Source organism: Leuresthes tenuis, unplaced genomic scaffold, assembly GCF_036924035.1.
Source record: "Leuresthes tenuis unplaced genomic scaffold, fLeuTen1.0.hap1 SCAF_1, whole genome shotgun sequence".
In the NCBI taxonomy this organism is placed as follows: domain Eukaryota; kingdom Metazoa; phylum Chordata; class Actinopteri; order Atheriniformes; family Atherinopsidae; genus Leuresthes; species Leuresthes tenuis.
Genome location: NW_027325355.1, coordinates 42325240 through 42345708, shown reverse-complemented (window position 1 = coordinate 42345708; position 20469 = coordinate 42325240). Strand labels below are relative to the sequence as shown.

At 46.4% G+C, this 20469-nt stretch overlaps 1 non-coding gene and 52 pseudogenes across 1 annotated transcript; all 53 read left to right on the top strand.

The window, feature by feature from the left end:
* The first annotated feature begins 40 nt into the window (after positions 1–40).
* Positions 41–159, top strand: LOC140295420 (5S ribosomal RNA; annotated as a pseudogene).
* Positions 160–428: 269 nt separating this feature from the next.
* Positions 429–547, top strand: LOC140297170 (5S ribosomal RNA; annotated as a pseudogene).
* A 269-nt stretch (positions 548–816) lies between these two features.
* Positions 817–935, top strand: LOC140300194 (5S ribosomal RNA; annotated as a pseudogene).
* Positions 936–1207: 272 nt separating this feature from the next.
* On the top strand, positions 1208–1326 carry LOC140289464 (5S ribosomal RNA; annotated as a pseudogene).
* A 269-nt stretch (positions 1327–1595) lies between these two features.
* LOC140285036 (5S ribosomal RNA) lies at positions 1596–1714 on the top strand (annotated as a pseudogene).
* A 269-nt stretch (positions 1715–1983) lies between these two features.
* LOC140296686 (5S ribosomal RNA) lies at positions 1984–2102 on the top strand (annotated as a pseudogene).
* A 272-nt stretch (positions 2103–2374) lies between these two features.
* Positions 2375–2493, top strand: LOC140311658 (5S ribosomal RNA; annotated as a pseudogene).
* A 269-nt stretch (positions 2494–2762) lies between these two features.
* Positions 2763–2881, top strand: LOC140312327 (5S ribosomal RNA; annotated as a pseudogene).
* Positions 2882–3150: 269 nt separating this feature from the next.
* LOC140296675 (5S ribosomal RNA) lies at positions 3151–3269 on the top strand (annotated as a pseudogene).
* A 272-nt stretch (positions 3270–3541) lies between these two features.
* On the top strand, positions 3542–3660 carry LOC140311652 (5S ribosomal RNA; annotated as a pseudogene).
* Positions 3661–3929: 269 nt separating this feature from the next.
* On the top strand, positions 3930–4048 carry LOC140312320 (5S ribosomal RNA; annotated as a pseudogene).
* Positions 4049–4317: 269 nt separating this feature from the next.
* On the top strand, positions 4318–4436 carry LOC140294635 (5S ribosomal RNA; annotated as a pseudogene).
* Positions 4437–4708: 272 nt separating this feature from the next.
* LOC140308166 (5S ribosomal RNA) lies at positions 4709–4827 on the top strand (annotated as a pseudogene).
* A 269-nt stretch (positions 4828–5096) lies between these two features.
* On the top strand, positions 5097–5220 carry LOC140291063 (5S ribosomal RNA; annotated as a pseudogene).
* Positions 5221–5489: 269 nt separating this feature from the next.
* Positions 5490–5608, top strand: LOC140296627 (5S ribosomal RNA; annotated as a pseudogene).
* A 266-nt stretch (positions 5609–5874) lies between these two features.
* On the top strand, positions 5875–5993 carry LOC140300738 (5S ribosomal RNA; annotated as a pseudogene).
* Positions 5994–6262: 269 nt separating this feature from the next.
* Positions 6263–6381, top strand: LOC140294082 (5S ribosomal RNA; annotated as a pseudogene).
* Positions 6382–6650: 269 nt separating this feature from the next.
* Positions 6651–6769, top strand: LOC140307019 (5S ribosomal RNA; annotated as a pseudogene).
* Positions 6770–7041: 272 nt separating this feature from the next.
* LOC140277367 (5S ribosomal RNA) lies at positions 7042–7160 on the top strand (annotated as a pseudogene).
* A 269-nt stretch (positions 7161–7429) lies between these two features.
* LOC140292421 (5S ribosomal RNA) lies at positions 7430–7548 on the top strand (annotated as a pseudogene).
* Positions 7549–7814: 266 nt separating this feature from the next.
* On the top strand, positions 7815–7933 carry LOC140310111 (5S ribosomal RNA; annotated as a pseudogene).
* A 272-nt stretch (positions 7934–8205) lies between these two features.
* On the top strand, positions 8206–8324 carry LOC140296829 (5S ribosomal RNA; annotated as a pseudogene).
* A 269-nt stretch (positions 8325–8593) lies between these two features.
* On the top strand, positions 8594–8712 carry LOC140294632 (5S ribosomal RNA; annotated as a pseudogene).
* A 269-nt stretch (positions 8713–8981) lies between these two features.
* On the top strand, positions 8982–9100 carry LOC140284094 (5S ribosomal RNA; annotated as a pseudogene).
* A 272-nt stretch (positions 9101–9372) lies between these two features.
* On the top strand, positions 9373–9491 carry LOC140293265 (5S ribosomal RNA; annotated as a pseudogene).
* A 269-nt stretch (positions 9492–9760) lies between these two features.
* LOC140295539 (5S ribosomal RNA) lies at positions 9761–9879 on the top strand (annotated as a pseudogene).
* A 272-nt stretch (positions 9880–10151) lies between these two features.
* On the top strand, positions 10152–10270 carry LOC140286508 (5S ribosomal RNA; annotated as a pseudogene).
* Positions 10271–10539: 269 nt separating this feature from the next.
* LOC140295538 (5S ribosomal RNA) lies at positions 10540–10658 on the top strand (annotated as a pseudogene).
* A 272-nt stretch (positions 10659–10930) lies between these two features.
* On the top strand, positions 10931–11049 carry LOC140286486 (5S ribosomal RNA; annotated as a pseudogene).
* A 269-nt stretch (positions 11050–11318) lies between these two features.
* LOC140307015 (5S ribosomal RNA) lies at positions 11319–11437 on the top strand (annotated as a pseudogene).
* A 272-nt stretch (positions 11438–11709) lies between these two features.
* LOC140290989 (5S ribosomal RNA) lies at positions 11710–11828 on the top strand (annotated as a pseudogene).
* Positions 11829–12097: 269 nt separating this feature from the next.
* LOC140307009 (5S ribosomal RNA) lies at positions 12098–12216 on the top strand (annotated as a pseudogene).
* A 272-nt stretch (positions 12217–12488) lies between these two features.
* On the top strand, positions 12489–12607 carry LOC140277361 (5S ribosomal RNA; annotated as a pseudogene).
* Positions 12608–12876: 269 nt separating this feature from the next.
* On the top strand, positions 12877–12995 carry LOC140292420 (5S ribosomal RNA; annotated as a pseudogene).
* Positions 12996–13261: 266 nt separating this feature from the next.
* On the top strand, positions 13262–13380 carry LOC140272270 (5S ribosomal RNA; annotated as a pseudogene).
* A 269-nt stretch (positions 13381–13649) lies between these two features.
* Positions 13650–13768, top strand: LOC140307006 (5S ribosomal RNA; annotated as a pseudogene).
* Positions 13769–14040: 272 nt separating this feature from the next.
* Positions 14041–14159, top strand: LOC140277356 (5S ribosomal RNA; annotated as a pseudogene).
* Positions 14160–14428: 269 nt separating this feature from the next.
* On the top strand, positions 14429–14547 carry LOC140293304 (5S ribosomal RNA; annotated as a pseudogene).
* A 272-nt stretch (positions 14548–14819) lies between these two features.
* LOC140296392 (5S ribosomal RNA) lies at positions 14820–14938 on the top strand (annotated as a pseudogene).
* A 269-nt stretch (positions 14939–15207) lies between these two features.
* On the top strand, positions 15208–15326 carry LOC140296313 (5S ribosomal RNA; annotated as a pseudogene).
* Positions 15327–15598: 272 nt separating this feature from the next.
* Positions 15599–15717, top strand: LOC140296391 (5S ribosomal RNA; annotated as a pseudogene).
* Positions 15718–15986: 269 nt separating this feature from the next.
* LOC140318705 (5S ribosomal RNA) lies at positions 15987–16105 on the top strand (annotated as a pseudogene).
* Positions 16106–16374: 269 nt separating this feature from the next.
* Positions 16375–16493, top strand: LOC140318694 (5S ribosomal RNA; annotated as a pseudogene).
* Positions 16494–16762: 269 nt separating this feature from the next.
* On the top strand, positions 16763–16881 carry LOC140269170 (5S ribosomal RNA; annotated as a pseudogene).
* Positions 16882–17150: 269 nt separating this feature from the next.
* LOC140277351 (5S ribosomal RNA) lies at positions 17151–17269 on the top strand (annotated as a pseudogene).
* A 269-nt stretch (positions 17270–17538) lies between these two features.
* LOC140293303 (5S ribosomal RNA) lies at positions 17539–17657 on the top strand (annotated as a pseudogene).
* A 272-nt stretch (positions 17658–17929) lies between these two features.
* Positions 17930–18048, top strand: LOC140286475 (5S ribosomal RNA; annotated as a pseudogene).
* A 269-nt stretch (positions 18049–18317) lies between these two features.
* Positions 18318–18436, top strand: LOC140304890 (5S ribosomal RNA; annotated as a pseudogene).
* A 269-nt stretch (positions 18437–18705) lies between these two features.
* Positions 18706–18824, top strand: LOC140281969 (5S ribosomal RNA; annotated as a pseudogene).
* Positions 18825–19090: 266 nt separating this feature from the next.
* On the top strand, positions 19091–19209 carry LOC140273969 (5S ribosomal RNA). The gene has a single exon (XR_011908070.1). It is a non-coding gene; the product is annotated as a 5S ribosomal RNA (ribosomal RNA).
* A 269-nt stretch (positions 19210–19478) lies between these two features.
* LOC140291909 (5S ribosomal RNA) lies at positions 19479–19597 on the top strand (annotated as a pseudogene).
* A 269-nt stretch (positions 19598–19866) lies between these two features.
* LOC140319523 (5S ribosomal RNA) lies at positions 19867–19985 on the top strand (annotated as a pseudogene).
* A 269-nt stretch (positions 19986–20254) lies between these two features.
* Positions 20255–20373, top strand: LOC140292816 (5S ribosomal RNA; annotated as a pseudogene).
* Positions 20374–20469: the final 96 nt, after the last annotated feature.

Genomic DNA, 20469 nt, shown 5'->3' with positions numbered 1-20469 from the left:
TCCTGTACTTATATAATGCACATGTGTCACAGACATTGTTGCTTACGGCCACACCACCCTCAATATGCCTGACCTCGTCTGATCTCGGAAGCCAAGCAGGGTTGGTTCTGGTTAGTACTTGGGTGGGAGACCGCTTGAAAATACCATTTGCTGTAAGCTTTTTCTCTTCTCTCTACAACCTGCATGTCTTTTGTTGCAACGTCTGATCACCCTGTGACACGTGAAGAAGTTGGTCATCTTCAGCTGCTGCTGCTTTGTTGATAGACACAAGGTGATCTGAGAGTCTCAGTTTCAGCTGAAGAGAATAATCACATCAAGGAGGAAGATGAACCCACTACAAGTCAGCCTTTTTCGGCAATTATCTGGTTACACAGAGGAAGTGTATGATTCCAGTACCTATATAATGCACATTTGTCACCGATATAGTTGCTTACGGCCACACCACCCTGAATAAGCCCGACCTCGTCTGATCTCAGAAGCCAAGCAGGGTTGCGCCTGGTTAGTGCTTGAATAGTAGACCGCTTGGGAATACCAGGTGCCTTAAGCTTTTTATCTTCTCTCTACCACCTGCATGTCTTTTGTTCCAACGTCTGATCACCCTGTGACACATGAGGAAGTTGGTCATCTTCAGCTTCTGCTGCTTTGTTGGCAGACACGAAGTGATCTGAGAGTCTCAGTTTCAGCTGAAGAGAATGATCACATCAGAGAAGATGATATGCCCGCTACACATCAGCCTTTCTCGGCAATTATCTGGTTGCATAGAGGAACCGTATGATTCCAGTACCTATATAATGCACATTTGTCAGAGACATTGTTGCTTACGGCCACACCACCCTGAACATGCCCGACCTCGTCTGATCTCGGAAGCCAAGCAGGGTTGAGCCTGCTTAGTACTTGGATGGGAGACTGCTTGGGAATACCAGGTGCTGTAAGCTTCTTCTCTTCTCTCTACCACCTGCATGTCTTTTCTTGCAACGTCTGATCATCCTGTGACACATGAGGAAGTTGGTCATCTTCAGCAGCTGCTGCTTCTTTGTTGGCAGACACGAAGTGATCTGAGAGTCTCAGTTTCAGCTGCAGAGAATAATCACATCAGTGAAGAAGATGTGCCCACTACAAGTCAGCCTTTCTCTGCAATTATCTGGTTACATAGAAGAAGTGTATGATTCCAGTACCTATATAATGCACATTTGTCACAGCTATTGTTGCTTACGGCCGCACCACCCTGAATATGCCCGACCTCGTCTGATCTTGGAAGCCAAGGAGGGTTGGGCGTGGTTAGTACTTGGATGGAAGACCTCTTGGGAATACCAGGTGCTGTAAGCTTTTTCTCTTCTCTCTACCACCTGCATGTCTTTTGTTGCAACGTCTGATCACCCTGTGACACATGAGGAAGTTGGTCATCTTCAGCTGCTGCTGCTTTGTTGGCTGACACGAAGTGATCTGAGAGTCTCAGTTTCAGTTGCAGAGAATGATCACATCAGAGAAGATGATATGCCCGCTACACATCAGCCTTTCTCTGCAATTATCTGGGTGCATAGAGGAACCGTATGATTCCAGTACCTATATAATGCACATTTGTCAGAGACATTGTTGTTTACGGCCACACAACCCTGAACATGCCCGACCTCGTCTGATCTCGGAAGCCAAGCAGGGTTGGGCCTGGTTTGTACTTGGATGGAAGACCTCTTCGGAATACCAGGTGTTGTAAGCTTTTTCTCTTCTCTCTACCACCTGCATGTCTTTTGTTGCAATGTCTGATCACCCTGTGACACATGAGGAAGTTGGTCATCTTCAGCTTCTGCTGCTTTGTTGGCAGACACAAAGTGATCTGAGAGTCTCAGTTTCAGCTCGAGAGAATAATCACATCAGGGAAGAAGATGTGCCCACTACTTATCAGCCTTTCTCGGCAATTATCTGGTTGCATAGAGGAACCGTATGATTCCAGTACCTATATAATGCACATTTGTCAGAGACATTGTTGCTTACGGCCACACCACCCTGAACATGCCCGACCTCGTCTGATCTCGGAAGCCAAGCAGGGTTGAGCCTGCTTAGTACTTGGATGGGAGACTACTTGGGAATACCAGGTGCTGTAAGCTTCTTCTCTTCTCTCTACCACCTGCATGTCTTTTGTTGCAACGTCTGATCATCCTGTGACACATGAGGAAGTTGGTCATCTTCAGCAGCTGCTGCTTCTTTGTTGTTAGACACGAAGTGATCTGAGAGTCTCAGTTTCAGCTGCAGAGAATGATCACATCAGGGAAGAAGATGTGCCCATAACAAGTGAGCCTTTCTCGGAAATTATCTGGTTACATAGAGGAAGTGTATGATTCCAGTACTTATATAATGCACATTTGTCACAGCTATTGTTGCTTACGGCCGCACCACCCTGAATATGCCCGACCTCGTCTGATCTTGGAAGCCAAGGAGGGTTGGGCCTGGTTAGTACTTGGATGGAAGACCTCTTGGGAATACCAGGTGCTGTAAGCTTTTTCTCTTCTCTCTACCACCTGCATGTCTTTTGTTGCAACGTCTGATCACCCTGTGACACATGAGGAAGTTGGTCATCTTCAGCTTCTGCTGCTTTGTTGGCAGACACGAAGTGATCTGAGAGTCTCAGTTTCAGCTGCAGAGAATGATCACATCAGGGAAGAAGATGTGCCCATAACAAGTGAGCCTTTCTCGGAAATTATCTGGTTACATAGAGGAAGTGTATGATTCCAGTACTTATATAATGCACATTTGTCACAGAAATTGTTCCTTACGGCCACACCACCCTGAATATGCCCGACCTCGTCTGATCTCGGAAGATAAGGAGGGTTGGGCCTGGTTAGTACTTGAATGGGAGACTGCTTGGGAATACCAGGTGCTGTAAGCGTTTTCTCTTCTCTCTACAACCTGCATGTCTTTTGTTGCAACGTCTGATCACCCTGTGACACATGAGGAAGTTGGTCATCTTCAGCTGCTGCTGCTTTGTTGGAAGACACGAAGTGATCTGAGAGTCTCAGTTTCAGCTGAAGAGAATAATCACGTCAGGGAAGAAGATGTGCCCACTACACATCAGCCTTTCTCAGCAATTATCTGGTTACATAGAGGAACCGTATGATTCCTGTACTTATATAATGCACATTTGTCAGAGACATTGTTGCTTACGGCCACACCACCCTGAACATGCCCGACCTCGTCTGATCTCGGAAGCCAAGCAGGGTTGAGCCTGCTTAGTACTTGGATGGGAGACTACTTGGGAATACCAGGTGCTGTAAGCTTCTTCTCTTCTCTCTACCACCTGCATGTCTTTTGTTGCAACGTCTGATCATCCTGTGACACATGAGGAAGTTGGTCATCTTCAGCAGCTGCTGCTTCTTTGTTGTTAGACACGAAGTGATCTGAGAGTCTCAGTTTCAGCTGCAGAGAATGATCACATCAGGGAAGAAGATGTGCCCATAACAAGTGAGCCTTTCTCGGAAATTATCTGGTTACATAGAGGAAGTGTATGATTCCAGTACTTATATAATGCACATTTGTCACAGCTATTGTTGCTTACGGCCGCACCACCCTGAATATGCCCGACCTCGTCTGATCTTGGAAGCCAAGGAGGGTTGGGCCTGGTTAGTACTTGGATGGAAGACCTCTTGGGAATACCAGGTGCTGTAAGCTTTTTCTCTTCTCTCTACCACCTGCATGTCTTTTGTTGCAACGTCTGATCACCCTGTGACACATGAGGAAGTTGGTCATCTTCAGCTTCTGCTGCTTTGTTGGCAGACACGAAGTGATCTGAGAGTCTCAGTTTCAGCTGCAGAGAATGATCACATCAGGGAAGAAGATGTGCCCATAACAAGTGAGCCTTTCTCGGAAATTATCTGGTTACATAGAGGAAGTGTATGATTCCAGTACTTATATAATGCACATTTGTCACAGAAATTGTTCCTTACGGCCACACCACCCTGAATATGCCCGACCTCGTCTGATCTCGGAAGATAAGGAGGGTTGGGCCTGGTTAGTACTTGAATGGGAGACTGCTTGGGAATACCAGGTGCTGTAAGCGTTTTCTCTTCTCTCTACAACCTGCATGTCTTTTGTTGCAACGTCTGATCACCCTGTGACACATGAGGAAGTTGGTCATCTTCAGCTGCTGCTGCTTTGTTGGAAGACACGAAGTGATCTGAGAGTCTCAGTTTCAGCTGAAGAGAATAATCACGTCAGGGAAGAAGATGTGCCCACTACACATCAGCCTTTCTCAGCAATTATCTGGTTACATAGAGGAACCGTATGATTCCTGTACTTATATAATGCACATTTGTCACAGACATTGTTGCTTACGGCCACACCACCCTCAATATGCCTGACCTCATCTGATCTCGGAAGCCAAGCAGGGTTGGTTCTGGTTAGTACTTGGGTGGGAGACCGCTTGAAAATACCATTTGCTGTAAGCTTTTTCTCTTCTCTCTACAACCTGCATGTCTTTTGTTGCAACGTCTGATCACCCTCTGACACATGAGGAAGTTGATCATCTTCAGCTGCTGCTGCTGCTTTGTTGGCAGACATGAAGTGATCTGAGAGTCTCAGTTTCAGCTCCAGAGAATAATCACATCAGGGAAGAAGATGTGCCCACTAAGAGTCAGCCTTTCTCGGCAATTATCTGGTTACATAGAGGAAGTGTATGATTCCAGTACCTATATAATACACATTTGTACCAGATATTGTTGCTTACAGCCACACCACCCTGAATAAGCTCGACCTCGTCTGATCTCGGAAGCCAAGCAGGGTTGGGCCTGGTTAGTTCTTGAATGGGAGACCGCTTGCGAATACCAGGTGCTGTAAGCTTTTTCTCTTCTCTCTACAACCTGCATGTCTTTTGTTGCAATGTCTGATCACCCTGTGACACATGAGGAAGTTGGTCATCTTCAGCTTCTGCTGCTTTGTTGGCAGACACGAAGTGATCTGAGAGTCTCAGTTTCAGCTGAAGAGAATGATCACATCAAGAAGGAAGATGTGCCCACTAAGAGTCAGCCTTTCTCGGCAATTATCTGGTTACATAGAGGAAGTGTATGATTCCAGTACCTATATAATACACATTTGTCACAGAGATTGTCGCTTACCGCCACACCACCCTGAATATAATATGCCCGACCTCGTCTGATCTCGGAAGCCAAGCAGGGTTGTGCCTGGTTAGTACTTGGGTGGGAGACTGCTTGGGAATACCAGGTGCTGTAAGCTTTTTCTCTTCTCTCTACCACCTGCATGTCTTTTGTTGTAACATCTGATCACCCTGTGACACATGAGGAAGTTGGTCATCTTCAGCTGCTGCTGCTTTGTTGGCAGACACAAAGTGATCTGAGAGTCTCAGTTTCAGCTGCAGAGAATAATCACATCAGGGAAGAAGATGTGCCCACTACAAGTTAGCCTTTCTTGGCAATTATCTGGTTGCATAGAGGAACCGTATGATTCCAGTACCTATATAATGTACATTTGTCACAGACATTGTTACTTACGGCCACACCACCCTGAATATGTCCGACCTCGTCTGATCTCAGATCCCAAGCAGGGTTGGGCCTTGTTAGTACTTGAATGGGAGACTGCTTGGGAATACCAGGTGCTGTAAATTTTTTCTCTTCTCTCTACCACCTGCATGTCTTTTGTTGCAATGTCTGATCGCCCTGTGACACATGAGGAAGTTGGTCATCTTCAGCTGCTGCTGCTTTGTTGGCAGACACGAAGTGATATGAGAGTCTCAGTTTCAGCTGGAGAGAATAATCACGTCAGGGAAGATGTTTCCACTACTTATCAGCCTTTCTTGGCAATTATCTGGTTGCATAGATGAACCGTATGATTCCAGTACCTATACAGTTTATATTTGTCACAGACATTGTTGCTTACGGCCACACCACCCTGAATATGCCCGACCTCGTCTGATCTTGGAAGCCAAGCAGGGTTGGGCCTGGTTAGTACTTGGATGGAAGACCTCTTGGGAATACCAGGTGCTTTAAGCTTTTTCTCTTCTCTCTACCACCTGCATGTCTTTTGTTGCAACGTCTGATCACCCTGTGACACATGAGGAAGGTGGTCATCTTCAGCTGCTGCTGCTTTGTTGGCAGACACGAAGTGATCTGAGAGTCTCATTTTCAGCTGGAGAAAATTATCACGTCAGGGAACAAGATGTGCCCACTACATATCAGCCTTTCTCGGCAATTATCTTGTTACATAGAGGAACCATATGATTCCATTACCTATATAATGCACATTTGTCACAGAGATTGTTGCTTACGGCCAAGCCACCCTGAATATGTCTGACCTCGTCTGCTCTCAGAAGCCAAGGAGGGTTGGGCCTGGTTAGTACTTGGATGAGAGACCGCTTGGGAATACCAGATGCTGTAAGCTTTTTCTCTTCTCTCTACCACCTGCATGTCTTTTGTTGCAACGTCTGATCACCCTGTGACACATGAGGAAGTTGGTCATCTTCAGCTGCTGCTGCTTTGGTAGCAGACACAAAGTGATCTGAGAGTCTCAGTTTCAGCTGCAGAGAATAATCACGTCAGGGAAGAAGATGTGCCCAGTACACATCAGCCTTTCTCGGAAATTAACTGGTTGCATAGAGGAACCGTATGATTCCAGTACCTATATAATGCACATTTGTCAGAGACATTGTTGCTTACGGCCACACCACCCTGAACATGCCCGACCTCGTCTGATCTCGGAAGCCAAGGAGGGTTGGGCCTGGTTAGTACTTGGATGGAAGACCTCTTGGGAATACCAGGTGCTTTAAGCTTTTTCTCTTCTCTCTACCACCTGCATATCTTTTGTTGCAACGTCTGATCACCCTGTGACACATGAGGAAGTTGGTCATCTTCAGCAGCTGCTGCTGCTTTGTTGGCAGACACGAAGTGATCTGAGAGTCTCAGTTTCAGCTGCAGAGAATGATCACATCAGGGAAGAAGATGTGCCCATAACAAGTGAGCCTTTCTCGGAAATTATCTGGTTACATAGAGGAAGTGTATGATTCCAGTTCTTATATAATGCACATTTGTCACTGAAATTGTTCCTTACGGCCACACCACCCTGAATATGCCCGACCTCGTCTGATCTCGGAAGCCAAGGAGGGTTGGGCCTGGTTAGTACTTCAATGGGAGACTGCTTGGGAATACCAGGTGCTGTAAGCGTTTTCTCTTCTCTCTACCACCTGCATGTCTTTTGTTGCAACTTCTGATCACCCTGTGACACATGAGGAAGTTGGTCATCTTCAGCTGCTGCTGCTTTGTTGGCAGACACGAAGTGATCTGAGAGTCTCAGTTTCAGCTGCAGAGAATAATCACATCAGGGAAGAAGATGTGCCCACTACAAGTTAGCCTTTCTTGGCAATTATCTGGTTGCATAGAGGAACCGTATGATTCCAGTACCTATATAATGCACATTTGTCACAGACATTGTTACTTACGGCCACACCACCCTGAATATGCCCGACCTCGTCTGATCTCAGAACCCAAGCAGGGTTGGGCCTTGTTAGTACTTGAATGGGAGACTGCTTGGGAATACCAGGTGCTGTAAATTTTTTCTCTTCTCTCTACCACCTGCATGTCTTTTGTTGCAATGTCTGATCGCCCTGTGACACATGAGGAAGTTGATCATCTTCAGCTGCTGCTGCTTTGTTGGCAGACACGAAGTGATATGAGAGTCTCAGTTTCAGCTGGAGAGAATAATCACGTCAGGGAAGATGTTTCCACTACTTATCAGCCTTTCTTGGCAATTATCTGGTTGCATAGAGGAACCGTATGATTCCAGTACCTATACAGTTTATATTTGTCACAGACATTGTTGCTTACGGCCACACCACTCTGAATATGCCCGACCTCTTCTGATCTTGGAAGCCAAGCAGGGTTGGGCCTGGTTAGTACTTGGATGGGAGACAGCTTGGGAATACCAGGTGCTGTAAGCTTTTTCTCTTCTCTCAACCACCTGCATGTCTTTTGTTGCAACGTCTGATCACCCTGTGACACATGAGGAAGTTGGTCATCTTCAGCAGCTGCTGCTGCTTTGTTGGCAGACACGAAGTGATCTTAGAGTCTCATTTTCAGCTGGAGAAAATTATCACGTCAGGGAACAAGATGTGCCCACTACATATCAGCCTTTCTCGGCAATTATCTTGTTACATAGAGGAACCATATGATTCCATTGCCTATATAATGCACATTTGTCACAGAGATTGTTGCTTACGGCCAAACCACCCTGAATATGTCTGACCTCGTCTGCTCTCAGAAGCCAAGGTGGGTGCGGCCTGGTTAGTACTTGGATGGAAGACCTCTTGGGAATACCAGGTGCTTTAAGCTTTTTCTCTTCTCTCTACCACCTGCATGTCTTTTGTTGCAACGTCTGATCACCCTGTGACACATGAGGAAGGTGGTCATCTTCAGCTGCTGCTGCTTTGTTGGCAGACACGAAGTGATCTGAGAGTCTCATTTTCAGCTGGAGAAAATTATCACGTCAGGGAACAAGATGTGCCCACTACATATCAGCCTTTCTCGGCAATTATCTTGTTACATAGAGGAACCATATGATTCCATTGCCTATATAATGCACATTTGTCACAGAGATTGTTGCTTACGGCCAAACCACCCTGAATATGTCTGACCTCGTCTGCTTTCAGAAGCCAAGGAGGGTTGGGCCTGGTTAGTACTTGGATGAGAGACCGCTTGGGAATACCAGATGCTGTAAGCTTTTTCTCTTCTCTCTACCACCTGCATGTCTTTTGTTGCAACGTCTGATCACCCTGTGACACATGAGGAAGTTGGTCATCTTCAGCTGCTGCTGCTTTGTTGGCAGACACAAAGTGATCTGAGAGTCTCAGTTTCAGCTGCAGAGAATAATCACGTCAGGGAAGAAGATGTGCCCAGTACACATCAGCCTTTCTCGGAAATTAACTGGTTGCATAGAGGAACCGTATGATTCCAGTACCTATATAATGCACATTTGTCAGAGACATTGTTGCTTACGGCCACACCACCCTGAACATGCCCGACCTCGTCTGATCTCGGAAGCCAAGGAGTGTTGGGCCTGGTTAGTACTTGGATGGAAGACCTCTTGGGAATACCAGGTGCTTTAAGCTTTTTCTCTTCTCTCTACCACCTGCATGTCTTTTGTTGCAACGTCTGATCACCCTATGACACATGAGGAAGTTGGTCATCTTCAGCAGCTGCTGCTGCTTTGTTGGCAGACACGAAGTGATCTGAGAGTCTCAGTTTCATCTGCAGAGAATGATCACATCAGGGAAGAAGATGTGCCCATAACAAGTGAGCCTTTCTCGGAAATTATCTGGTTACATAGAGGAAGTGTATGATTCCAGTACTTATATAATGCACATTTGTCACAGAAATTGTTCCTTACGGCCACACCACCCTGAATATGCCCGACCTCGTCTGATCTCGGAAGCCAAGGAGGGTTGGGCCTGGTTAGTACTTCAATGCGAGACTGCTTGGGAATACCAGGTGCTGTAAGTGTTTTCTCTTCTCTCTACAACCTGCATGTCTTTTGTTGCAACGTCTGATCACCCTGTGACACATGAGGAAGTTGGTCATCTTCAGCTGCTGCTGCTTTGTTTGAAGACACGAAGTGATCTGAGAGTCTCAGTTTCAGCTGAAGAGAATAATCACGTCAGGGAAGAAGATGTGCCCACTACACATCAGCCTTTCTCAGCAATTATCTGGTTACATAGACGAACCGTATGATTCCTGTACTTATATAATGCACATTTGTCACAGACATTGTTGCTTACGGCCACACCACCCTCAATATGCCTGACCTCGTCTGATCTCGGAAGCCAAGCAGGGTTGGGCCTGGTTAGTACCTGGGTGGGAGACCGCTTGAAAATACCATTTGCTGTAAGCTTTTTCTCTTCTCTCTACAACCTGCATGTCTTTTGTTGCAACGTCTGATCACCCTGTGACACATGAGGAAGTTGGTCATCTTCAGCTGCTGCTGCTGCTTTGTTGGCAGACATGAAGTGATCTGAGAGTCTCAGTTTCAGCTCCAGAGAATAATCACATCAAGGTGGAAGATGTGTCCACTAAGAGTCAGCCTTTCTCGGCAATTATCTGGTTACATAGAGGAAGTGTATGATTCCAGTACCTATATAATACACATTTGTACCAGATATTGTTGCTTACCGCCACACCACCCTGAATAAGCTCGACCTCGTCTGATCTCGGAAGCCAAGCAGGGTTGGGCCTGGTTAGTTCTTGAATGGGAGACCGCTTGCGAATACCAGGTGCTGTAAGCTTTTTCTCTTCTCTCTACCACCTGCATGTCTTTTGTTGCAACGTCTGATCACCCTGTGACACATGAGGAAGTTGGTCATCTTCAGCTGCTGCTGCTTTGTTTGAAGACACGAAGTGATCTGAGAGTCTCAGTTTCAGCTGAAGAGAATAATCACGTCAGGGAAGAAGATGTGCCCACTACACATCAGCCTTTCTCAGCAATTATCTGGTTACATAGACGAACCGTATGATTCCTGTACTTATATAATGCACATTTGTCACAGACATTGTTGCTTACGGCCACACCACCCTCAATATGCCTGACCTCGTCTGATCTCGGAAGCCAAGCAGGGTTGGGCCTGGTTAGTACCTGGGTGGGAGACCGCTTGAAAATACCATTTGCTGTAAGCTTTTTCTCTTCTCTCTACAACCTGCATGTCTTTTGTTGCAACGTCTGATCACCCTGTGACACATGAGGAAGTTGGTCATCTTCAGCTGCTGCTGCTGCTTTGTTGGCAGACATGAAGTGATCTGAGAGTCTCAGTTTCAGCTCCAGAGAATAATCACATCAAGGTGGAAGATGTGTCCACTAAGAGTCAGCCTTTCTCGGCAATTATCTGGTTACATAGAGGAAGTGTATGATTCCAGTACCTATATAATACACATTTGTACCAGATATTGTTGCTTACCGCCACACCACCCTGAATAAGCTCGACCTCGTCTGATCTCGGAAGCCAAGCAGGGTTGGGCCTGGTTAGTTCTTGAATGGGAGACCGCTTGCGAATACCAGGTGCTGTAAGCTTTTTCTCTTCTCTCTACCACCTGCATGTCTTTTGTTGCAACGTCTGATCACCCTGTGACACATGAGGAAGTTGGTCATCTTCAGCTTCTGCTGCTTTGTTGGCAGACACGAAGTGATCTGAGAGTCTCAGTTTCAGCTGAAGAGAATGATCACATCAAGAAGGAAGATGTGCCCACTAAGAGTCAGCCTTTCTCGGCAATTATCTGGTTACATAGAGGAAGTGTATGATTCCAGTACCTATATAATGCACATTTGTCAGAGACATTGTTGCTTACGGCCACACCACCCTGAACATGCCCGACCTCGTCTGATCTCGGAAGCCAAGGAGGGTTGGGCCTGGTTAGTACTTGGATGGAAGACCTCTTGGGAATACCAGGTGCTTTAAGCTTTTTCTCTTCTCTCTACCACCTGCATATCTTTTGTTGCAACGTCTGATCACCCTGTGACACATGAGGAAGTTGGTCATCTTCAGCAGCTGCTGCTGCTTTGTTGGCAGACACGAAGTGATCTGAGAGTCTCAGTTTCAGCTGAAGAGAATAATCACGTCAGGGAACAAGATGTGCCCACTACATATCAGCCTTTCTCGGCAATTATCTTGTTACATAGAGGAACCATATGATTCCATTGCCTATATAATGCACATTTGTCACAGAGATTGTTGCTTACGGCCAAACCACCCTGAATATGTCTGAACTCGTCTGCTCTCAGAAGCCAAGGAGGGTTGGGCCTGGTTAGTACTTGGATGAGAGACCGCTTGGGAATACCAGATGCTGTAAGCTTTTTCTCTTCTCTCTACCACCTGCATGTCTTTTGTTGCAACGTCTGATCACCCTGTGACACATGAGGAAGTTGGTCATCTTCAGCTGCTGCTGCTTTGTTGGCAGACACAAAGTGATCTGAGAGTCTCAGTTTCAGCTGCAGAGAATAATCACGTCAGGGAAGAAGATGTGCCCAGTACACATCAGCCTTTCTCGGAAATTAACTGGTTGCATAGAGGAACCGTATGATTCCAGTACCTATATAATGCACATTTGTCAGAGACATTGTTGCTTACGGCCACACCACCCTGAACATGCCCGACCTCGTCTGATCTCGGAAGCCAAGGAGGGTTGGGCCTGGTTAGTACTTGGATGGAAGACCTCTTGGGAATACCAGGTGCTTTAAGCTTTTTCTCTTCTCTCTACCACCTGCATATCTTTTGTTGCAACGTCTGATCACCCTGTGACACATGAGGAAGTTGGTCATCTTCAGCAGCTGCTGCTGCTTTGTTGGCAGACACGAAGTGATCTGAGAGTCTCAGTTTCAGCTGCAGAGAATGATCACATCAGGGAAGAAAATGTGCCCATAACAAGTGAGCCTTTCTCGGAAATTATCTGGTTACATAGAGGAAGTGTATGATTCCAGTTCTTATATAATGCACATTTGTCACTGAAATTGTTCCTTACGGCCACACCACCCTGAATATGCCCGACCTCGTCTGATCTCGGAAGCCAAGGAGGGTTGGGCCTGGTTAGTACTTCAATGGGAGACTGCTTGGGAATACCAGGTGCTGTAAGCGTTTTCTCTTCTCTCTACCACCTGCATGTCTTTTGTTGCAACGTCTGATCACCCTGTGACACATGAGGAAGTTGGTCATCTTCAGCTGCTGCTGCTTTGTTGGCAGACACGAAGTGATCTGAGAGTCTCAGTTTCAGCTGCAGAGAATAATCACATCAGGGAAGAAGATGTGCCCACTACAAGTTAGCCTTTCTTGGCAATTATCTGGTTGCATAGAGGAACCGTATGATTCCAGTACCTATATAATGCACATTTGTCACAGACATTGTTACTTACGGCCACACCACCCTGAATATGCCCGACCTCGTCTGATCTCAGAACCCAAGCAGGGTTGGGCCTTGTTAGTACTTGAATGGGAGACTGCTTGGGAATACCAGGTGCTGTAAATTTTTTCTCTTCTCTCTACCACCTGCATGTCTTTTGTTGCAATGTCTGATCGCCCTGTGACACATGAGGAAGTTGATCATCTTCAGCTGCTGCTGCTTTGTTGGCAGACACGAAGTGATATGAGAGTCTCAGTTTCAGCTGGAGAGAATAATCACGTCAGGGAAGATGTTTCCACTACTTATCAGCCTTTCTTGGCAATTATCTGGTTGCATAGAGGAACCGTATGATTCCAGTACCTATACAGTTTATATTTGTCACAGACATTGTTGCTTACGGCCACACCACTCTGAATATGCCCGACCTCTTCTGATATTGGAAGCCAAGCAGGGTTGGGCCTGGTTAGTACTTGGATGGGAGACTGCTTGGGAATACCAGGTGCTGTAAGCGTTTTCTCTTCTCTCTACAACCTGCATGTCTTTTGTTGCAACGTCTGATCACCCTGTGACACATGAGGAAGTTGGTCATCTTCAGCTGCTGCTGCTTTGTTGGCAGACATGAAGTGATCTGAGAGTCTCAGTTTCAGCTGCAGAGAATAATCACGTCAGGGAAGAAGATGTGCCCAGTACACATCAGCCTTTCTCGGAAATTAACTGGTTGCATAGAGGAACCGTATGATTCCAGTACCTATATAATGCACATTTGTCAGAGACATTGTTGCTTACGGCCACACCACCCTGAACATGCCCGACCTCGTCTGATCTCGGAAGCCAAGGAGGGTTGGGCCTGGTTAGTACTTGGATGGAAGACCTCTTGGGAATACCAGGTGCTTTAAGCTTTTTCTCTTCTCTCTACCACCTGCATGTCTTTTGTTGCAACGTCTGATCACCCTATGACACATGAGGAAGTTGGTCATCTTCAGCAGCTGCTGCTGCTTTGTTGGCAGACACGAAGTGATCTGAGAGTCTCAGTTTCAGCTGAAGAGAATGATCACATCAAGAAGGAAGATGTGCCCACTAAGAGTCAGCCTTTCTTGGAAATTATCTGGTTACATAGAGGAAGTGTATGATTCCAGTACTTATATAATGCACATTTGTCACAGAAATTGTTCCTTACGGCCACACCACCCTGAATATGCCCGACCTCGTCTGATCTCGGAAGCCAAGGAGGGTTGGGCCTGGTTAGTACTTCAATGGGAGACTGCTTGGGAATACCAGGTGCTGTAAGCGTTTTCTCTTCTCTCTACAACCTGCATGTCTTTTGTTGCAACGTCTGATCACCCTGTGACACATGAGGAAGTTGGTCATCTTCAGCTGCTGCTGCTTTGTTTGAAGACACGAAGTGATCTGAGAGTCTCAGTTTCAGCTGAAGAGAATAATCACGTCAGGGAAGAAGATGTGCCCACTACACATCAGCCTTTCTCAGCAATTATCTGGTTACATAGAGGAACCGTATGATTCCTGTACTTATATAATGCACATTTGTCACTGACATTGTTGCTTACGGCCACACCACCCTCAATATGCCTGACCTCGTCTGATCTCGGAAGCCAAGCAGGGTTGGGCCTGGTTAGTACTTGGGTGGGAGACCGCTTGAAAATACCATTTGCTGTAAGCTTTTTCTCTTCTCTCTACAACCTGCATGTCTTTTGTTGCAACGTCTGATCACCCTGTGACACATGAGGAAGTTGGTCATCTTCAGCTGCTGCTGCTGCTTTGTTGGCAGACATGAAGTGATCTGAGAGTCTCAGTTTCAGCTCCAGAGAATAATCACATCAAGGTGGAAGATGTGCCCACTAAGAGTCAGCCTTTCTCGGCAATTATCTGGTTACATAGAGGAAGTGTATGATTCCAGTACCTATATAATACACATTTGTACCAGATATTGTTGCTTACCGCCACACAACCCTGAATAAGCTCGACCTCGTCTGATCTCGGAAGCCAAGCAGGATTGGGCCTGGTTAGTTCTTGAATGGGAGACCGCTTGCGAATACCAGGTGCTGTAAGCTTTTTCTCTTCTCTCTACCACCTGCATGTCTTTTGTTGCAACGTCTGATCACCCTGTGACACATGAGGAAGTTGGTCATCTTCAGCTTCTGCTGCTTTGTTGGCAGACACGAAGTGATCTGAGAGTCTCAGTTTCAGCTGAAGAGAATGATCACATCAAGAAGGAAGATGTGCCCACTAAGAGTCAGCCTTTCTCGGCAATTATCTGGTTACATAGAGGAAGTGTATGATTCCAGTACCTATATAATACACATTTGTCAAAGACTTTGTTGCTTACGGCCACACCACCCTGAACATATCCGACCTTGTCCGATCTCGGAAGCCAAGCACGGTTGGGCCTGGTTAGTACTTGGATGGGAGACTGCTTGAAAATACCATTTGCTGTAAGCTTTTTCTCTTCTCTCTACAACCTGCATGTCTTTTGTTGCAACGTCTGATCACCCTGTGACACATGAGGAAGTTGGTCATCTTCAGCTGCTGCTGCTGCTTTGTTGGCAGACATGAAGTGATCTGAGAGTCTCAGTTTCAGCTCCAGAGAATAATCACATCAAGGTGGAAGATGTGCCCACTAAGAGTCAGCCTTTCTCGGCAATTATCTGGTTACATAGAGGAAGTGTATGATTCCAGTACCTATATAATACACATTTGTACCAGATATTGTTGCTTACCGCCACACAACCCTGAATAAGCTCGACCTCGTCTGATCTCGGAAGCCAAGCAGGATTGGGCCTGGTTAGTTCTTGAATGGGAGACCGCTTGCGAATACCAGGTGCTGTAAGCTTTTTCTCTTCTCTCTACCACCTGCATGTCTTTTGTTGCAACGTCTGATCACCCTGTGACACATGAGGAAGTTGGTCATCTTCAGCTTCTGCTGCTTTGTTGGCAGACACGAAGTGATCTGAGAGTCTCAGTTTCAGCTGAAGAGAATGATCACATCAAGAAGGAAGATGTGCCCACTAAGAGTCAGCCTTTCTCGGCAATTATCTGGTTACATAGAGGAAGTGTATGATTCCAGTACCTATATAATACACATTTGTCAAAGACTTTGTTGCTTACGGCCACACCACCCTGAACATATCCGACCTTGTCCGATCTCGGAAGCCAAGCACGGTTGGGCCTGGTTAGTACTTGGATGGGAGACTGCTTTGGAATACCAGGTGCTGTAAGCTTTTTCTCTTCTCTCTACCACCTGCATGTCTTTTGTTGCAACGTCTGATCACCCTGTGACACATGAGGAAGTTGGTCATCTTCAGCTTCTGCTTCTTTGTTGGCAGACACGAAGTGATCTGAGAGTCTCAGTTTCAGCTGCAGAGAATAATCACATCAGGGAAGAATATATGCCCACTACACATCAGCCTTTCTCGGCAATTATCTGGTTACATAGAGGAACTGTATGATTCCAGTACCTATATAATGCACATTTGTCAAAGACTTTGTTGCTTACGGCCACACCACCCTGAACATATCCGACCTTGTCCGATCTCGGAAGCCAAGCACGGTTGGGCCTGGTTAGTACTTGGATGGGAGACTGCTTTGGAATACCAGGTGCTGTAAGCTTTTTCTCTTCTCTCGACCACCTGCATGTCTTTTGTTGTAACATCTGATCACCCTGTGACACATGAGGAAGTTGGTCATCTTCAGCTGCTGCTGCTTTGTTGGCAGACACGAAGTGATCTGAGAGTCTCAGTTTCAGCTGCAGAGAATTATCACATCAGGGAAGAAGATGTGCCCACTACAAGTCAGCCTTTCTCTGCAATTATCTGGTTACATAGAGGAACTGTATGATTCCAGTACCTATATAATGCACATTTGTCACAGTTATGGTTGCTTACGGCCACACCACCCTGAACATGCCCGACCTCGTCTGATCTCGGAAGCCAAGGAGGGTTGGGCCTGGTTAGTACTTGGATGGAAGACCTCTTGGGAATACCAGGTGCTTTAAGTTTTTTCTCTTCTCTCTACCACCTGCATGTCTTTTGTTGCAACGTCTGATCACCCTGTGACACATGAGGAAGGTGGTCATCTTCAGCTGCTGCTGCTTTGTTGGCAGACACGAAGTGATCTGAGAGTCTCAGTTTCAGCTGCAGAGAATGATCACATCAGGGAAGAAGATGTGCCCATAACAAGTGAGCCTTTCTCGGAAATTATCTGGTTACATAGAGGAAGTGTATGATTCCAGTACTTATATAATGCACATTTGTCACAGAAATTGTTCCTTACGGCCACACCACCCTGAATATGCCCGACCTCGTCTGATCTCGGAAGCCAAGGAGGGTTGGGCCTGGTTAGTACTTCAATGGGAGACTGCTTGGGAATACCAGGTGCTGTAAGCGTTTTCTCTTCTCTCTACAACCTGCATGTCTTTTGTTGCAACGTCTGATCACCCTGTGACACATGAGGAAGTTGGTCATCTTCAGCTGCTGCTGCTTTGTTTGAAGACACGAAGTGATCTGAGAGTCTCAGTTTCAGCTGAAGAGAATAATCACGTCAGGGAAGAAGATGTGCCCACTACACATCAGCCTTTCTCAGCAATTATCTGGTTACATAGAGGAACCGTATGATTCCTGTACTTATATAATGCACATTTGTCACAGACATTGTTGCTTACGGCCACACCACCCTCAATATGCCTGACCTCGTCTGATCTCGGAAGCCAAGCAGGGTTGGGCCTGGTTAGTACTTGGGTGGGAGACCGCTTGAAAATACCATTTGCTGTAAGCTTTTTCTCTTCTCTCTACAACCTGCATGTCTTTTGTTGCAACGTCTGATCACCCTGTGACACATGAGGAAGTTGGTCATCTTCAGCTGCTGCTGCTGCTTTGTTGGCAGACATGAAGTGATCTGAGAGTCTCAGTTTCAGCTCCAGAGAATAATCACATCAAGGAGGAAGATGTGCCCACTAAGAGTCAGCCTTTCTCGGCAATTATCTGGTTACATAGAGGAAGTGTATGATCCCAGTACCTATATAATACACATTTGCACCAGATATTGTTGCTTACCGCCACACCACCCTGAATAAGCTCGACCTCGTCTGATCTCGGAAGCCAAGCAGGGTTGGGCCTGGTTAGTTCTTGAATGGGAGACCGCTTGCGAATACCAGGTGCTGTAAGCTTTTTCTCTTCTCTCTACCACCTGCATGTCTTTTGTTGCAACGTCTGATCACCCTGTGACACATGAGGAAGTTGGTCATCTTCAGCTTCTGCTGCTTTGTTGGCAGACATGAAGTGATCTGAGAGTCTCAGTTTCAGTTGCAGAGAATGATCACATCAGAGAAGATGATTTACCCGCTACACATCAGCCTTTCTCGGCAATTATCTGGTTGCATAGAGGAACCGTATGATTCCAGTACCTATATAATGCACATTTGTCAGAGCCATTGCTGCTTACGGCCACACCACCCGGAACATCCCTGACCTCGTCTGATCTCGGAAGCCAAGCAGGGTTGGGCCTGGTTAGTACTTGGATGGGAGACCACTTGGGAATACCAGGTGCTGTAAATTTTTTCTCTTCTCTCTACCACCTGCATGTCTTTTGTTGCAACGTCTGATCACCCTGTGACACATGAGGAAGTTGGTCATCTTCAGCTGCTGCTGCTTTGTTGGCAGACATGAAGTGATCTGAGAGTCTCAGTTTCAGTTGCAGAGAATGATCACATCAGAGAAGATGATTTACCCGCTACACATCAGCCTTTCTCGGCAATTATCTGGTTACATAGAGGAACCGTATGATTCCAGTACCTATATAATGCACATTTGTCAGAGACATTGCTGCTTACGGCCACACCACCCGGAACATGCCTGACCTCGCCTGATCTCGGAAGCCAAGCAGGGTTGGGCCTGGTTAGTACTTGAATGGGAGACCACTTGGGAATACCAGGTGCTGTAAATTTTTTCTCTTCTCTCTACCACCTACATGTCTTTTGTTGCAATGTCTGATCGCCCTGTGACACATGAGGAAGTTGGTCATCTTCAGCTGCTGCTGCTTTGTTGGCAGACACGAAGTGATATGAGAGTCTCAGTTTCAGCTGGAGAGAATAATCACGTCAGGGAAGATGTTTCCACTACTTATCAGCCTTTCTTGGCAATTATCTGGTTGCATAGAGGAACCGTATGATTCCAGTACCTATACAGTTTATATTTGTCACAGACATTGTTGCTTACGGCCACACCACCCTGAATATGCCCGACCTCGTCTGATCTTGGAAGCCAAGCAGGGTTGGGCCTGGTTAGTACTTGGATGGGAGACCGCTTGGGAATACCAGGTGCTGTAAGCTTTTTCTCTTCTCTCAACCACCTGCATGTCTTTTGTTGCAACGTCTGATCACCCTGTGACACATGAGGAAGTTGGTCATCTTCAGCTGCTGCTGCTTTGTTGGCAGACACGAAGTGATCTTAGAGTCTCATTTTCAGCTGGAGAAAATTATCACGTCAGGGAACAAGATGTGCCCACTACATATCAGCCTTTCTCGGCAATTATCTTGTTACATAGAGGAACCATATGATTCCATTGCCTATATAATGCACATTTGTCACAGAGATTGTTGCTTACGGCCAAACCACCCTGAATATGTCTGACCTCGTCTGCTCACAGAAGCCAAGGAGGGTTGGGCCTGGTTAGTACTTGGATGAGAGACCGCTTGGGAATACCAGGTGCTGTAAGCTTTTTCTCTTCTCTCGACCACCTGCATGTCTTTTGTTGCAAAGTCTGATCACCCTGTGACACATGAGGAAGTTGGTCATCTTCAGCTGCTGCTGCTTTGTTGGCAGACACGAAGTGATCTGAGAGTCTCAGTTTCAGCTGCAGAGAATTATCACATCAGGGAAGAAGATGTGCCCACTACAAGTCAGCCTTTCTCTGCAATTATCTGGTTACATAGAGGAACTGTATGATTCCAGTACCTATATAATGCACATTTGTCACAGTTATGGTTACTTACGGCCACACCACCCTGAATATGCCCGACCTCATCTGATCTCGGAAGCCAAGCAGGTTTGGACCTGGTTAGTACTTGGATGGTAGACTGTCTGGGAATACCAGGTGCTGTAAGCTTTTTCTCTTCTCTCTACCACCTGCATGTCTTTTGTTGAAACGTCTGATCACCCTGTGACACATGAGGAAGTTGGTCATCTTCAGCTGCTGCTGCTTTGTTGGCAGACACAAAGTGATCTGAGAGTCTCAGTTTCAGCTGCAGAGAATAATCACATCAGGTAAGAAGATGTGCCCACTACAAGTTAGCCTTTCTCGGCAATTATCTGGTTACATAGAGGAACTGTATTATTCCAGTACCTATATAATGCACATTTGTCACAGACATTGTTGCTTACGGACACACCACCCTGAACATGCCCGACCTCGTCTGATCTTGGAAGCCAAGCAGGGTTGGGCCTTGTTAGTACTTGAATGGGAGACAGCTTGGGAATACCAGGTGCTGTAAGCTTTTTCTCTTCTCTCAACCACCTGCATGTCTTTTGTTGCAACGTCTGATCACCCTGTGACACATGAGGAAGTTGGTCATCTTCAGCTGCTGCTGCTT